The following is a 16,164-nucleotide window of genomic DNA, read 5'->3' as shown; positions in this document are numbered from 1 at the left end:
ACCCCGGAGGTGGACTTCCTGGTGGCAAACACATGTTCGTGAGGGGTCCCGTTAGTCGCGGTGCAGAGGAGCGATCGGATGGAGTGGAGCGTGTCGGGGAGGACCTCCTGCCAGCAGGAGACCGGGAGAATTTTAGACCGCAGGGCCAGCAGGACGGCCTTCCAGACCATCCCGTTCTCCCTCTTCAACTGCCCGTTTCCCCGGGGGTTGCAGCTGGTCGTCCTGCTCGAGGCAATGCCCTTGCTGAGCAGGAACTGATGTAGCTCATCGCTCATAAAAGAGGATCCCCGATCGCTGGGAATGTAGATGGGGAAACCGAACAGAGTGAAGATGCGGTGCAAGGCTTTAATTACTGTGGCAGAAGTCATACCGGGGCATGGGATGGCGAAAGGGAACCGGGACTACTCATCAATCACGTTCAGAAAGTACGTGTTGCGGTCGGTGGAGGGGAGAGGGCCTTTGAAGTCCATGCTGAGGCGTTCAAAGGGGCGGGAGGTCTTCACCAGCTGTGCTCGATCTGGCCGGTAGAAGTGCGGCTTGCACTCTGCGCAGACTTCGCAGTCTCTGGTGACGGTCCTGACCTTCTCAGGGCAGTGTGCGGGCCTTGATGAAATGGAAGAACCGGGTGACCCCCAGGTGGCAGAGGTCATAGTGGAGAGCCCGGAGTCAGTCCACTTGTGCGCCGGCATCATGGGGCTCGTTGAGCTTCCCTGGGTGATGCAAAATATAGATGGAGAGCTCCATCCTCCACCTCAAGATCTTGTCATTTTTGATCTTGCCCCGCTGTGCATTATCAAACATAAAGGCAACCGACCGTTGGTCAGTGAGGAGAGTGAATCTCCTGCCGGCCAGGTAATGCCTCCAATGTCGCACAGCTTCCACAATGGCTTGGGCCTCCATTTCGACAGAGGAGTGCCGAATTTCGGAGGCATGGAGGGTGTGGGAAAAGAAGGCCACGGGCTTGCCCGCTTGGTTGAGGGTGGCGGCCAGAGCTACATCCAATGCATCGCTCTCCACCTGAAAGGGGAGGGACTCGCCGACTGCATGCATCGTGGCCTTGGCAATGTCTGCCTTGATGCGGTTGAAGGCCTGGCGGGCCTCAGCTGCCAGGGGGAAAACTGTGGACTGAATGAGTGGGCGGGCCTTATCCACATAATTAGGAACCCACTGGGCGTAGTAGGAGAAAAACCCCAGGATTCGTTTAAAGACCTTGGGGCAGTGGAGGAGAGGGAGTTCCAGGAGGGGGCGCATGCGGTTGGGGTCGGGCCCTTGGACTCCATTTTCCACGATATAGCCAAGGTGGCTAAGTGGTTGGTGTGGAACATGTATTTCTCCTTATTGTACGTGAGGTTAAGGGGTTTGGCGGTCTGGAGGAAGTTTTGGAGGTTAGCGTCATGGTTCTGTTGATCGTGGCCACAGATGGTGACGTTATCTAGGTACGGGAAGGTGGCCCGCAGTCTGTACCAGTCAACCATTCATAGAACATAAAACATAGAACAATACAGCACAGAACAGGCCCTTTGGCCCACGATGTTGTGCCGAACCTTTGTCCTAGATTAATCATAGATTATCATAGAATTTACAGTGCAGAAGGAGGCCACTCGGCCCATTGAGTCTGCACCGGCTCTTGGAAAGAGCACCCCACCCAAGGACAACACCTTCACCCAACACTAAGGGCAATTTTGGACACTAAGGGCAATTTATCATGGCCAATCCACCTAACCTGCACATCCCTGGACTGTGGGAGGAAACCGGAGCACCCGGAGGAAAGCCACGCACACACGGGGAGGATGTGCAGACTCCGCACAGTCAGTGACCCAAGCCGGAATCGAACCTGGGACCCTGGAGCTGTGAAGCAATTGTGCTATCCACAATGCTACCGTGCCGCCCTTAAGAACAAATTAATCCACACTATATCATTCTACCGTAATCCATGTACCTATCCAATAGCTGCTTGAAGGTCCCTAATGTTTCCGACTCAACTACTTCCACAGGCAGTGCATTCCATGCCCCCACTACTCTCTGGGTAAAGAACCTACCTCTGACATTCCCCCTATATCTTCCACCATTCACCTTAAATTTATGTCCCCTTGTAATGGTTTGTTCCACCCGGAGAAAAAGTCTCTGACTGTCTACTCTATCTATTCCCCTGATCATCTTATAACCTCTATCAAGTCGCCCCTCATCCTTCTCCGTTCTAATGAGAAAAGGCCTAGCACCCTCAACCTTTCCTCGTAAGACCTACTCTCCATTCCTGGCAACATCCTGGTAAATCTCCTTTGCACCTTTTCCAAAGCTTTTCCAAAGCTTCCACATCCTTCCTAAAATGAGGCGACCAGAACTGTACACAGTACTCCAAATGTGGCCTTACCAAAGTTTTGTACAGCTGCATCATCACCTCACAGCTCTTAAATTCAATCCCTCAGTTAATGAACGCTAGCACACCATAGGCCTTCTTCACAGCTCTATCCACTTGAGTGGCAACTTTCAAAGATGTATGAACATCGACCCCAAGATATCTCTGCTCCTCCACATTGCAAGAACTCTACCGTTAACCCTGTATTCCGCATTCATATTTGTCCTTCCAAAATGGACAACCTCACACACAGGGTTAAACCCCTGTTGACAGTGAGGACGAAAAGATCGTTGCCAACGGCTCTGCAATTTAATCTCTTGCTTCCCATAGAATCCTTGGATATATCCCGTCAGGCCCGGGGGACTTGTCTATCCTCAAGTTTTTTAAATGCCCAACACATCTTCCTTCCTAACAAGTATTTCCTCGAGCTTACCAGTCTGTTTCACACTGTCCTCTCCAACAATATGGCCCCTCTCATTTGTAATATGGCCCCTCTTGCTGGAAGACCAAGATCCCATTAGTGACGCTGAAGGGAACCCTAAGGAAGTGCTAGAGGCGGCCATCTGCTTCGAACGCAGTGTATTGGCGGTCCTCCGGGCGGATGGGGAGCTGGTGGTAGGCGGACTTCAAGTCCACTGTGGAAAAGACTCGATACTGCGCAATCTGATTGACCATGTCAGATATGCATAAGAGGGGATACGCGTCGAGCTGCGTGTACCAGTTGATAGTCTGAATGTAGTCAATGACCATCCTGTGCTTCTCCCCAGCCTTCATTACCACCACTTGTGCTCTCCAGGGACTGTTGCTGGCCTCAATAACCCCTTCCCGCAGAAGCCGTTGGACCTCCGGCCTGATGAAGGTCCTCTCCTGGGTACTGTACCGCCTGCTCCTAGTGGCGACGGGTTTGTAGTCCGGGATGAGGTTCGCAAACAGTGAAGGTGGATCGACCCTAAGGGTCGTGAGGCCGCAGACGGTGAGGGGGGGTAGGGGTCCGCCGAATTTTAAAGTTAGGCTTTGGAGATGGCACTGAAAATCCAAGCCGAGTAACAGGGCAGCACAGAGGTGGGGGAGGACGTCGAGCCGGAAGTTGCTGAATTCTACGCCTTGGATTGTGAGGGTCACGATGCAGTACCCCGGATTTCCACGGAATGGGATCCGGAGGCCAGGGAGATTTTCTGGGTGATGGGATGTACCGGGAGGGAGCAGTGCCTTACCGTAGTGGGGTGGATGAAACTCTGTGCTCCTGGATCAAAAAGGCAGGTCGTCTCGTGCCCATTGATCTTCACGTCGTCGTCGCGGTCACGAGGTTGCGGGGCCGGGACTGATCCAGGGTGATAGAGGCGAGCTGCGGCAGATGCTGGGAGGTCCCCTACTGGTCAGCGGTGGCGGAGGTAGCGGCAGGCGATTAACGGCCAGATGAGCAGAAGTCCTGAGGCGCCGTCCTAAATCGCGCAGAAGATGGCGGCGCCCATGGCGGGCGGCGTCAAAGGTGACAGCGCACACGGGCCACACATGGCTTACGGTGAGGAAGATGGCAGCGCCCATGGGGCGCACGTGGCTTGCGAAGGGGAAAATGGTGGAGCCCCTGGGTCACACTTGGGAATGCCGGGCCTGGAAACAGCGGCGTCCGACCAGGCCTGGCAAACAGAAACGAAGTGTTCTTTCTTCCCACACCCGTTGCAGGTCGCGCTCCGCGCTGGGCAGCGCTGCCTGGGGTGTTTGTTTTGCCCGCAAAAATAACACTTGGGCCCCCCAGAGTTGGCTGGCTGCCGCGCGGTGCAGGCTTGCGGTGAGCTGGTGTCGGCAGCTGGTGGGGCTCACTATGTCCACGAGGGTGCCGCGCGGTCGGGGGCGTAGAACTGAATGTTACGGGAGGCCACTTCTAATGAATTAGCGAGTTGCCTAGTTCCCGCAAGATTGAGCGTACCCCCTTCCATTAGCGGACGTACGCAGACTTCATGCCCGTGATGTAAGCGTCTCTAATTAAAAGTTGTGTGTGCTGGACTGCCGAAACTGCCTGGCAGTCACAGTTCCTACCTAGGATGTGCAGGGCACACCAGAAACCGTCCAGAGACTCCCCAGGGAGTTGCTGTCTTGTGGCCAGGAGGTGCCTGGCATATACTTGATTAACTGGTCAAACGCAATGTCCCTTCAGGAGCTCCATCGCTTCGCATTCATTTTTTTTTTCATCCCGGTGAGGGGAAAAATGTCAGCGCTCACCCGTGAATAGAGGACTGGGAGCTTTTGCAAGTCCGAGGGTTCTTCAGCGGCTGTCCAGAGGTAGCTTTCGAAGCAGGCTAGCCAGTGGTCAAAGGCGGGCTTGAGGGCTCAGCTGCAGATGATCAGGCTTGATGCGGAGATCCATCGTTTAAAAAATCTTGCTCAATAAATTGATGCACTATCAATTACCACAAAGACGAGAATAGTGGAACAATCGAGCAAGATGTTGTGCCTCCTGTAGCTGGAACCAGAATGGCTGCAGCACAGAAGAGCACACACATTTATACGCCGCCTACTGGGCAGAGCCATTAGGCAGGGATTTACCCTAGTACCTACAATATACGGGCAGTGCCGCAATACATATAATATACTACTAGTGGTGACTGCCACAACAGTTGAATTCTGATGAATCTGACTCAGGTTCAATGAAGAGTGCCAGAGGGCATGCCGAGAACAGCAACAGGCAAACAGAAAAATTAAGTGCCAACTGGTGAAGCGACTGGTGAAGCTACGACACAGGACTGCTTGCATGCCAAACGACATAAACAGCAAGTGAAAGAGAGACCTAAGCAATCCCACAAGCAACAGATCAGATCTAAGCTCAGTCATGAATGGTGGTGGACAATTAAACAACTCCATAGGTGTGTGGGTTAAGTGGATTGGTCACGCTAAATCCGATTTCCTCCCACAAGTCCCGAAAGACGTGCTGTTAGGTGAATTAGATATTCTGAATTCTCCCTCTGTGTACCCGAACAGGCGCTGGAGTGTGGCGACTCGGGACTTTTCACAGTAACTTCATTGCAGTGTTAATGTAAGCCTACTTGTGGCAATAAAGATTATTATAAATTGCCCCATAGTGTCCAAAGGTTAGGTGGGGTTGCTGGGTTACGGGGATAGGGTGGAGGTGTGGGCTTAGGTAGGTGCTCTTTCAGAAGCCGGTGTAGACCCGATGGGATGAATGACCTCCTTCTGCGCTGTAAATTCTATAATTTCTATAAACACACTGGAGAAGGAGGCTCCACAAATATCCCCACTCTCAATGAAGGAGGAGCCAGCACATCTGTGCAAAAGACAAGGCCTAGTATTCGCAATAATCTTCAGCCAGAAGTGTCGCGTGGATGATCCATCTCGGTCATCGGCGGAAGCCCCCAGCATCACAAATGCCAATCTTCTGCCATTTTGATTCACCTCACGTGTTATCAAGGAATGGCTAAAGGCACTGGGTACTGAAAAGGCCCTGACAATATTCCAGCAATAGTACTGAAGACTTGTGCTCAAGAACTTGCTGCACCCCTCGCCAAGTTGTTCCAGCACAACTACAACCCTGGTATCTACCCGACAATGTGGAAAATTACCCAGGTATGTCCCTTACACAAGAAACAGGACAAATCAACCCAGCCAATTTCTGCCTCATCAGTCTACTCTCAATCATCAGTAAAGTCATGGATGGGGTCATCAACAGTGCTATCAAGCAGCATTTACTCAACTATTGCATTTCAGTTCATTTCATTTCATTTTTCATAACCTGCTCACTGACGCTCAGTTTGGGTTCCACCAGGGTTACTCAGCTCCTGACCTCATTACAGCCTTGGTTCAAACATGGACAAAAGAGCTGAATCCAAAGGTGAGATGAGAGGGATTTCCCTTGACATTAAGCCAGCATTTGATTGAACAAGTAGCCCTGGCAAAACTGGAGTCAATGGAAATCAGGGGGGAAACTCTCCGCTAGTTGGAGTCATTCCTGGCATAAAGGAAGATGTTTGTGATTGTTGGAGGTCAGACATCTCAGTCCCAGGACATCACTGCAGGAATTCCTCAGGATAGTATCCTAGACCCAACCATCATCAGCTGTTTCACCAAGACCTCCCTTCCAACATAAGGTCAGATGTGGGAGTGATTGCTGATGATTCACAATGTTCAGCAAACATTTGTGACTCCTCAGACACTGAAGCAGTCCACATGCAAATGCAGCAAACGCTAGACAATATTCAAGCTTGGGCTGACAAGTGGCAAATTACATTTCTGCCAGGCAATGACCATTTCCAATAATGGAGAATCAAACCCTCATCCCTTGACATTCAATGGCATTACCATCACTGAATCCCCCACAAATAACATCCTGGGGGGTTACCTGTCATAAACTGCATCCATAGAACCATCGAAAATATACAGCACAGATGGACGCCATCCTGCCCACCTTGTCCATGCCAGCCTGAGGACACCCAGGTGTCCTTTCTGATCACACATTCTTGCACCCGGTCCATAGCCGTAGCTTAGAGCATTTAAGGTGCAGATACAGGTACCTTTTAAAAGATTTTAGGGTCTCTCCTCCACCAGCAACTTGAGCAGCAAATTCCAGACTCCCACTACCCTCTGCATAAAAAAATTATTCCTCATGTCCCCTCTACACTTTCTGCCATTTATCTTGAATCTATGTCCCCCAATTCTCCACCAAGGGAAACAATTTTATCCTGTCCACTCTCTTCCCCTCATAATTTTGTAAACCTCAATTAAGTCACCCCTCAGCCTTCTTTGTTCCAAGGAAAATAACCTCAACGTATCCAATCTCTCTTCATAGTTACACTATTCTAACCCTGTCAACATTATTTAAACCTCTTCTGCACTCTCTCCAGAGCAATTATGTCCTTCCTGTAATGTGATGACCAGAGTTGCACACAATGCTCCAGTTGTGGCCTCACCAGTATTTTATACGATTCCAACATGATATCCTTATTTTTATATTCTATACCTCTGCCAATGAAGGAGAGCATTCCATATGCTTTCTTAACAACCTTGTCTACCTGAACTGCTGCCTTTAGTGACCTATGTTCTTGTACGCCAAGAACTCTCACTTCATCTACTTCAGTTAGCATATTCCTATTTATTGTGCACTCCCTATAACTGTTTGACCTCCCAAAATGCATGACCTCACACTTCTCTGTGTTAAATTCTATCTTCCACGTTATCGCCCTTTCCACCAACCTATCTTTATCATTCTGGAGATTACAACGATCCTCAACACTGTCCACCACTCAGCCAATCTTTGTGTTGTCTGCACATTTTCCAATTGTGCCCCCCACGTTCACATCCAAGTGGTTAATATATGAAACAAACGGCGGGGGTCCCAACACCGAGCCCTGTGGATCGCCACTTGATACAACTTTCCATTTGCAAGGGCAGCAATCGCCAATTACCCTTTGCTTCCTGTTATTAAGCCAACTTTTTATCCAGTTTGCCACACTGTCCTGTATCCCATGGGCTTTTACTTTTTTGACCAATCTGCCATGTGGGACTTTGTCAAACGCCTTGCTAAACTTCATGTACACAACATCCACTACACTACCTACATCAATCCTTCTGGTCACTTCCTCAAAGAAGTCAAACAAATTTGTGAGGCAAGACCTTCCTTGAACAAATCCATGCTGACTATCCCTGACTCGTCCATGCCTTTCTCTGTGTCAGTTAATCTTATCTCTCAGGATTGATTCTACTAATTTTGCCCACCACCGATATAAGGATAACTGGCCTATAATTGCTTGGCATTTCCTTTAATCCCTTTTAAACAATAGAACCAGTTTCGCATTTCTCCAGTCTTCCCCTGTGAAGAGTGAAGATTGGAAAATAATCCTCAGAGCATCTGCTTTCTCCCCCGAGTTTCTTCAGTAGCCTTGGAAACAATCCATCTGGTCACATATCCACTTTCAAGGATTCCAAACCTTTGAGTACTTCCTTTCTCTTTATGATTATCCCATCCAATATTCCACAGTGTTCCTCCTGGACGACTACATTTTTTTTATTCATTCATGGGACGTGGGTGTCGCTAGCTGTGCCAGCATTTATTGCCCATCCCTAATTGCCCTTGAGGGGGCAGTTAAGAGTCAACCACATTTCTGTTGATCTGGAATCACATGTGGACCAGATAAGGACAGACCAGATAAGGACAGCAGATTTCCTTCCCCAAAAGGACATTAGTGAACCAGATGGGTTTTTAAGACAATCGACAATGGTTTCATGGTCAGCATTAGACTTTTAATTACAGATTTTTATTGAATTCAAATTTCACCATCTGCAGTGACGGGATTCGAACCCAGGTCCCCAGAGCATTACCCAGGGTTTCTGGTTTACTGGTCCAGTGACAATACCACTACGCTACTGCCTCCCTAATATCTGCATCATCCATTTCCTTTGTAAACACGTAGACAAAATATTCATTTAAAACCCTTCCCACAGTCTCTGCATTTACACACAAATTCCCTTCCTCATCTCTGATAGGCCCCACTTTTTTATTAACGAACCTTTTACCATTAATATATAACATGCAAGGGAGGGGAATGGGCAAGGAGTAGAGGAGGAAGAAAGAAGAACAAAATCAAAAGACAGAAAGGGGAACAAGAAAAGTGATAGGCAGAGAAAGCAAGGGCCAGAATCAAACGGGGCCACAGTGAAAAATATTAGGAGCAAGACTTGTAATGTTAAAAAGACCAGCTTAAAGAATTTTGCCTTAACGCGCAGAGCATTTGCAATAAAGCGGATGAACTATTCGTGAAAATAGACGTAAACGAGTATGATATAATCGGGATTACAGAGACATGGTTGCAGCGTGATCAGGAATGGGAACTGAATGTCCAGAAGTATTCAGTATTTAGGACTTCCTAGGGAAGACAAACAAATGGTCGTGAGGGGTCTCGTCCGTGGCTGTGCAGAGGAGCGATCTAATGGAGTGGAGCGCGCCAGGGAGGACCTCCTGCCAGCAGGGAATCTGGAGACTTCTAGACTGAAGGGCAAGAAGAACGGCCTTCCATACCGTCGCGTTCTCGCTCTCCACCTGCCCGTTTCCCTATGGGTTGTAGCTCGTAGCCCTGCTCGAGGCGATGCACTTACTGAGCAGGTACTGGTGCAGCTCATCACTCATGAAAGAGGTGCCCCGGTCACTGTGGACGTATGCAGGGAAACTGAACAGGGTGAAAATGCTGTGCAGTGCCTTTATAACAGTGGCCGAAGTCATGTCGGGACATGGGACAGCGAAGGGGAAACGGGAGTACTCGTCAATGACGGTCAGGAAGTATATATTGCGGTTGGTGGAAGGGAGGGGCCCTTTGAAGTCGATACTGAGGCGCTCAAAGGGCCAAAAGGCCTTTACCAGGTGGGCCTTGTCTGACCGGTATTGCCTCCAATGCCGCACAGCTTCCACAATGGCTTGCGCTTCCTTCTTGACAGAGGACTGTCGAATCTCGGAGGCGTGGAGAGTTCTAGAAAAGAAGGCTACTGGCCTGCCCGCCTGGTTGAGGGTGGCGGCCAGGGCGACGTCTGACGCATCGCTCTCTACCTGGAAGGGGACGGACTCGTCCACTGCGTGCATCACGGCCTTAGTGATATCGGCCTTGATGCGGCTGAAGGCCGAGTGGGCCTCAGCCGTCAGGGGGAATATAGTGACTTTGATAAGTGGGCGGGCTTTGTCCGCATAGTTGGGGACCCACTGGGCGTAATAGGAGAATAGCCCCAGGCAGCGTTTGTAAGGTTTTCGGGCAATTCGGCCTTTTTGGAACTGCCCAAGAATAAAAACTCAGAGACTGTAAACTGACTTTTCAGCCAAGAGAACGGAACCAGTTTTCCCAGCAGGCTTGGTCCGCTGAGCTGAGTAGGGACATAAGTACATAAGTATTTACAAACCCCCCCCTAGGAGCTACAAGGAAGAAGGAGCCAGACAACGAGATAAGATCAAAACACAGACCAAGGGGCACGGGAATACACAGGGGGCCTGCCTGCAAGCAGGACAATGGGATGGTCATAGCCCCATGCAAATGTAAATGACCTGGCCTCCACCAGAGCAGAATCCAATCAACACCCCATCAACATAGCAGCTATCTCCGGAGCAGATGGAAGTCTTTGAAAATCTTCAAGGGAGCTCAACCTCGTTATCTCAAAAAAAACAGACTGGAGGCGGACCTAGGGGAGGTACTCCCATCTCGACAGGTCTGACCGGCTCAAAGGGGGCGGGACCAGCGGGAACTTTAAATTTTACCTTTTTCAATGCAAAAGGGGCTGGCCGATCACAGGACAAAGCCAGGTAAAACAATATAAAAGGGGCTGTGTTTTCGATTGGGGGTCTCTTCGTTCTTGGCTCGACCTCTGCACCCCTGACTTGACCTCTGCAGCCTGTGACCGTAAGTACCCTGCAGCAGCTAGCGAAACTCCCTGACTTTAATAGTGGTTGAGGCTTTGGGGAAGGGAACTTGTTTTGTGCCTTGTGATATTGCTAAAAACTGTGTAATCATAAGAATTTTCGTTGTGTCCGCTATATTACTTTTGAATAGACTTAGTTTGTATTAGAGCATAAGATTTTATTGTGTTTCTTCTGTTGATGATTTTGACCTGGGTTTTGCAATAAACCTTGATTTGATGATAATTGGAGTCGTTTAAATTCTTCAATCTTTCACCAGCGATCTCTGACCAAGTCATTGTTAAAATACTCCTCACCTTAATTCCGGGTTCAAGAATCGAGGGTCATCTTGAGCGATTCACTCAGGACAGACTGCTGGTTAGGAAATAAACAGCAGTGTCCTATTCTCTCTCTTGGGAAAGCTACTCTAGTGGAGTAGGAACCGGGTGGGAGTTGTACCACCGGCAAGAGAGAGAATCACCTGGGTATTGGTAGGGGTCTGGAGATCTGTGTGATATAAGTCTCAGGCTGTCGGTTAGGAATAAACGGCAGGCTTGAATCAGTGCTCTCTTCAGTGGAAGTGTCCCAGTGCGACATCCCCTGGCCTCTGAAGTTTCAGTGCCAGCTGGAGAGAGACACACACAGATATTCAAACCCCAGATATCGGCCCAGTAGTGGAGTAGCGGAGATGGCACCCTCTACAATGGCGAGTCAGGCAGGAGCCCGGTGGTTTGGGGTATGTGACTTGGCAGAGGGGGTGAGGGAACGAAGCAAAATGGAGGAGAGAATATCCTCATATTTGTGGCAAAAGGTCAACCTCACCAAACCTTGGGTCTCAGAATTGATCAATGCGGAGCAACCGGTAATGGCAGCGGCTGCATGGACAGACAGTAAGGCGCACAAAAAGCACTTGGAGAAGGCAGTTTGGCTGGTTTGCCTGTCCGAGCAGGTAGTCAAGACAGAGGATAGGGTCGAAGAGTTAGAGCAGGAGTTGAGAGAAGTGAGGGCCAGCGCAGGGGACAGCGCTAGCGCAGCGGAACGACTGCGGGAAGAAATGGCAGAAATGAAACAGGAAAGCGAGTCTAACCGGTGTGAGAAGGACTATCTCCACTGCCAGATAGTGGAGGGTAAAGAAAAGGAACGGAGGCTCCAGGAACTCTATGCTCGGAGTACAGAGCAGTGTAGGAAGCTGGAGGGGAAGTTCCGGGACATCCAGGCAGCGTACCGAGTGGCTCGCGAGGAAGTAGGGGACTGTGCCCATGGGCCGTGCCAGGCACGAATAACGGAGTTGGAGGAGGCCTTGTCCAAGGTCAGGGGACAGATACACCTGGTAGGTCCAGGGGGGTCCCCAAGGGGCAAGGTGCTCCTCGCAGCGGATGATTCCCCACAGGCCAAGGGGAAGAGACCGCCTCCTGAGGCACCGGGATCGTGCCCGGGTCGGCAGGCGGGGAACGGACTGCACGTTCAGGGGCAAGTCCAAGGGGGGTCGGCAGGGTACCCCCAGCTGGCGGCGTGTCCGCCTGGTTTCGTATGTGGGTCCCCATGGGATGGGGACAGACCGCTGCCTGGGATGCCGGTGATGGGGCCGGGTCAGCAGGTAGGGTTTGGACCGCCCGGTCAGGGGCAGGTCCAAGGGGGGTCAGTGGTGTATCCCCAGATAGCGGCGTCTCCTATATGGGTAGCTAGCCCGGGGACAGGGGGGCTACCCAACGGGGCAGGAGAGCTGGACAGTGGGGAGGAGGAGCAGGAACCCCAGGTAGGGCAGATGTGCCCTGTCAGGCAAAGGAGGTATGGTCCCCCGGCGGGGATGGCAAATAGGGGACCGGTTGAGGGCGACATTATCGTTCCTCATGAGGCATCCGCGCTCAGGGGGATGGTGGCCCACGTTCCCAGGCTAACTCCAAAGGGGGATCCGTCGCTTCATTTTATGGAGGTGGAACAGGCAGCCAGCATCAATGACTGCGACGAAGGGGAGCAAATAAGGATGCTCCTGATGACCCTAGATGCACAGCTATGCAGGACAGTGACCTCTGGGAATGGGGGAAGACCTGACACATGGGCGGCAGCACAGACTGCTGTTCTGGAGGCGATGGGCTTGAATCTGGGGAGCCCTTTCATGAGGGTGGGGGAAACCAAGCAGCAACCAGGGGAATCTCCCACCATGTTCGCAGACAGACTGTGGACTGTCTATATGGAGGCATGCGGGGTTCCCGCGGATAGACGGAATTTAGATGAGAGAACAGCCCACTGGCTGAAGACCCTCGTAGCTAACTGTCTCCCTCACGTTAGGGCAAAGGCCGAACACTGGTTCGACCCGCAGAGTCCGGACCTTAATGAGGCAGAGGTCCTTAGAAAACTCACCCTTGCATATCGCAACGGGGAGAGGAGAGAGGAAAAGCCCCATAAGGGTCAGGTGCATGGAATCGCGCCAGCAGGCCCTAAGAGAGAGTGGAAGCATGAGGAATACTTATGCTACGGGTGTGGGAAGGCCGGGCATTTCAAGAGGGAATGTAAAAACCCTAGCAAGGAGGAGAGGGCTCCCGCAGTAGAGAGTCAGACCCCGGCGGCAGGAGCAGCTGCCCCGGAAACCTTCGAGGTAAAGAAACTTTTAGCCTTTTTGCAGAGCCTAGCAGCTGGGTCGGGACAGGTGGCAATGGCAACGGGCCAGGGCCTGCCCGCACCCACACCACAAGAACCCGTATGACTACCCAGGGAGCAGCCTCAGGAAAAAGGGAGCGCAGGGGTAGTTCTAGCCCCAGACCCTGGTCCGGTCCAGGTGCAGGGTCCCATTCTGGAGGCTGCCTCAGCGGCTATTTGCAGTTTAAATCCCTTAAGGTGGGACCCATGCGAACGCCACATCAGTCAATTTAAATTGTTCCACCCCATAAGGGCAAGAAAGAGCAAGGTGGGGGGAAGACTGGGGGTGGTAGTGGAGAAACCGCCTGCAGAATTAACGACGGTGGGGGAGGTCCCTGACTCCACGATCACACAACCGGTGACAAGGTGCTGTCCCGAAGGGGCAGTCCCAAAGAGACCGACAGTGCTGCAAGCACCCAGCCCAGGGACAGTAACGATTCCCAAGCCCTTACCTGTGGGTCAGGTGGCCTGCCTTAGTACAGAGGCTAAGGAGGCGGAGGAAGTGGAAGTATCACCTTGGGCTTGGGAACCAGTCAGGGGACGAAGGAGCAATCGGGTCTCCAAGCCCCCTCTAAGATGGTCCCCATCACAGCTCGCTAGAACCCGGTCCCGCAGTAAGGGGGCCCGAGTAGAAGGGAACGCTGAGGGATCCCCGAACCCTGTTGGGGAAGGAGAGGCAAGGGGCAGCCCGAACCCCCGGAAGGGGACGGTCTGGCCCGAGCCGTTGGACCAAACAGGTGAACTGCCCCAGTTTAGCGGGGCACAGTTTTAATTTGGCCACCCGGAGACGGGTGGCATTGTATATAGCATTCCCCCCCTGTTAGTTCTAATTAGTGTGTAGTGGTGTGTGAAGTATTTAGGATCGTGGGAACACAGAAGCGCCTGGTGCAATGGTAAAATGATGAAGCACCAGGCACTAGGACCCTGGTGCAGCCGGGCTGTAAACACAGAATCACAGACAGGCTGCGGCAACTTCAAAGCGGGAGCTGCTGCTGCCGCTGGATAGCGGCAGGCACTAGGACCCTGGGGAGCCGGGCTGTGGACACAGAATCACAGACAGGCTGCGGCAACTTCAAAGCGGGAGCTGCTGCTGCCGCTGGATAGAACCCATATACTTTAAGGTAGGTAGGGCTGTAGAGGCAAGGATGTGTTTTGTCTGTTTTACAGATGGGGCACCCGACGATGTGGAGCTTGCTGATGATCTTGGCGATGGTGGGACCGGGAGAACTCCGCAGAGGCGAGACAGAAGAGTCCTTCGACTGACCGGGTTAGGGTGACTGAGGGCAGGCGGGTGTGTTCAACCTGTGAGGGGGACCTTCCTTTGGGGAGACGGTGGTGGCCCAGGAAGCTGAGGCTGGACATGAGGGATCGGTCCTCGGACTGGGAACGGACTGGACAACACCTACCGGACCATCACGGGGTCACCGGGTAGGATCACCGTTTGCTGGGATAAGTGGTGGGCTTCTGACCAGGGCATTTATTTGTGTTCATGGGGATCTACCAAGGCATGTCCACAAGGGGCATTAATCACTTTTGTAAGGTGGTGGCAGAACCCAGGGAACGGGATGAATTGACCGCACTGGGGAGGGATGTGTAACGCCCAGGGAAGGGATGACTGTAGAAGCTACCGAACTGCTGGTTCAGGTAAAGCGACCCCTGCCCACAGCCCCACCGATCGACCCTCACAACTGTCCGATCACCACCAGGGGGGGGGGCCTGAGAATGGTTTAGTGTTTGCCCCCACAAAGAAAATGTTGTACAGGGGGTACATTATGCTGTCGCCTCAGTTGGACTAAACCTCTCAGCTGCAGGTATCGACGATGGAGGATAAATGAAGAGCCCTCAACGGGAAGAAGCGAAGTGCAGCCAAGAAAGGAGGATCCTTGGTGAAATAAACAGATGCAATTATAAATAGTTGTATGGATTCGCGGGTTTCAGTTACTTGATTGTGATATATGTACAGGGACCCTTACGTTTGGGGTTCCGGTGAAATGTACTTGATTGTGATATATGTACAGGGACCCTTACGTTTGGGGTTCCGGTGAAATGTGTATATGTTACTGTCTGCTTGAATTAAGTATGGTCTTGTCTTTCCCTTTCATTGAAATCAGGGGTAGCCTAGATTAAGGGAACTGTCTTGGGACTTGTAGTTTCGCATGTTGTTGAGGGGGGGGCCTACGGTCCACACAAAAGGAAATAATTGCCCTTCACCTGTGTCGATACGGTCCAAGCAGGTAGGGACGTATCGAAGGGGCATCTGTAAGGTTTTCGGGCAATTCGGCCTTTTTGGAACTGCCCAAGAATAAAAACTCAGAGACTGTAAACTGACTTTTCAGCCAAGAGAACGGAACCAGTTTTCCCAGCAGGCTTGGTCCGCTGAGCTGAGTAGGGACATAAGTACATAAGTATTTACAAACCCCCCCCTAGGAGCTACAAGGAAGAAGGAGCCAGACAACGAGATAAGATCAAAACACAGACCAAGGGGCACGGGAATACACAGGGGGCCTGCCTGCAAGCAGGACAATGGGATGGTCATAGCCCCATGCAAATGTAAATGACCTGGCCTCCACCAGAGCAGAATCCAATCAACACCCCATCAACATAGCAGCTATCTCCGGAGCAGATGGAAGTCTTTGAAAATCTTCAAGGGAGCTCAACCTCGTTATCTCAAAAAAAACAGACTGGAGGCGGACCTAGGGGAGGTACTCCCATCTCGACAGGTCTGACCGGCTCAAAGGGGGCGGGACCAGCGGGAACTTTAAATCTTACCTTTTTCAATGCAAAAGGGGCT

At 51.5% G+C, this 16,164-nt stretch overlaps 1 protein-coding gene across 2 annotated transcripts in view; it reads right to left on the bottom strand.

The window, feature by feature from the left end:
• The window catches only part of LOC140430125 (interleukin-6 receptor subunit beta-like), a 548,481-nt gene that overhangs the window by 102,598 nt on the left and 429,719 nt on the right, over positions 1-16,164 (bottom strand). The window lies entirely within an intron of this gene.

Source organism: Scyliorhinus torazame, chromosome 1 (assembly GCF_047496885.1).
Source record: "Scyliorhinus torazame isolate Kashiwa2021f chromosome 1, sScyTor2.1, whole genome shotgun sequence".
Lineage (NCBI taxonomy): Eukaryota > Metazoa > Chordata > Chondrichthyes > Carcharhiniformes > Scyliorhinidae > Scyliorhinus > Scyliorhinus torazame.
This window is presented reverse-complemented; position numbering and strand designations above follow the sequence as displayed.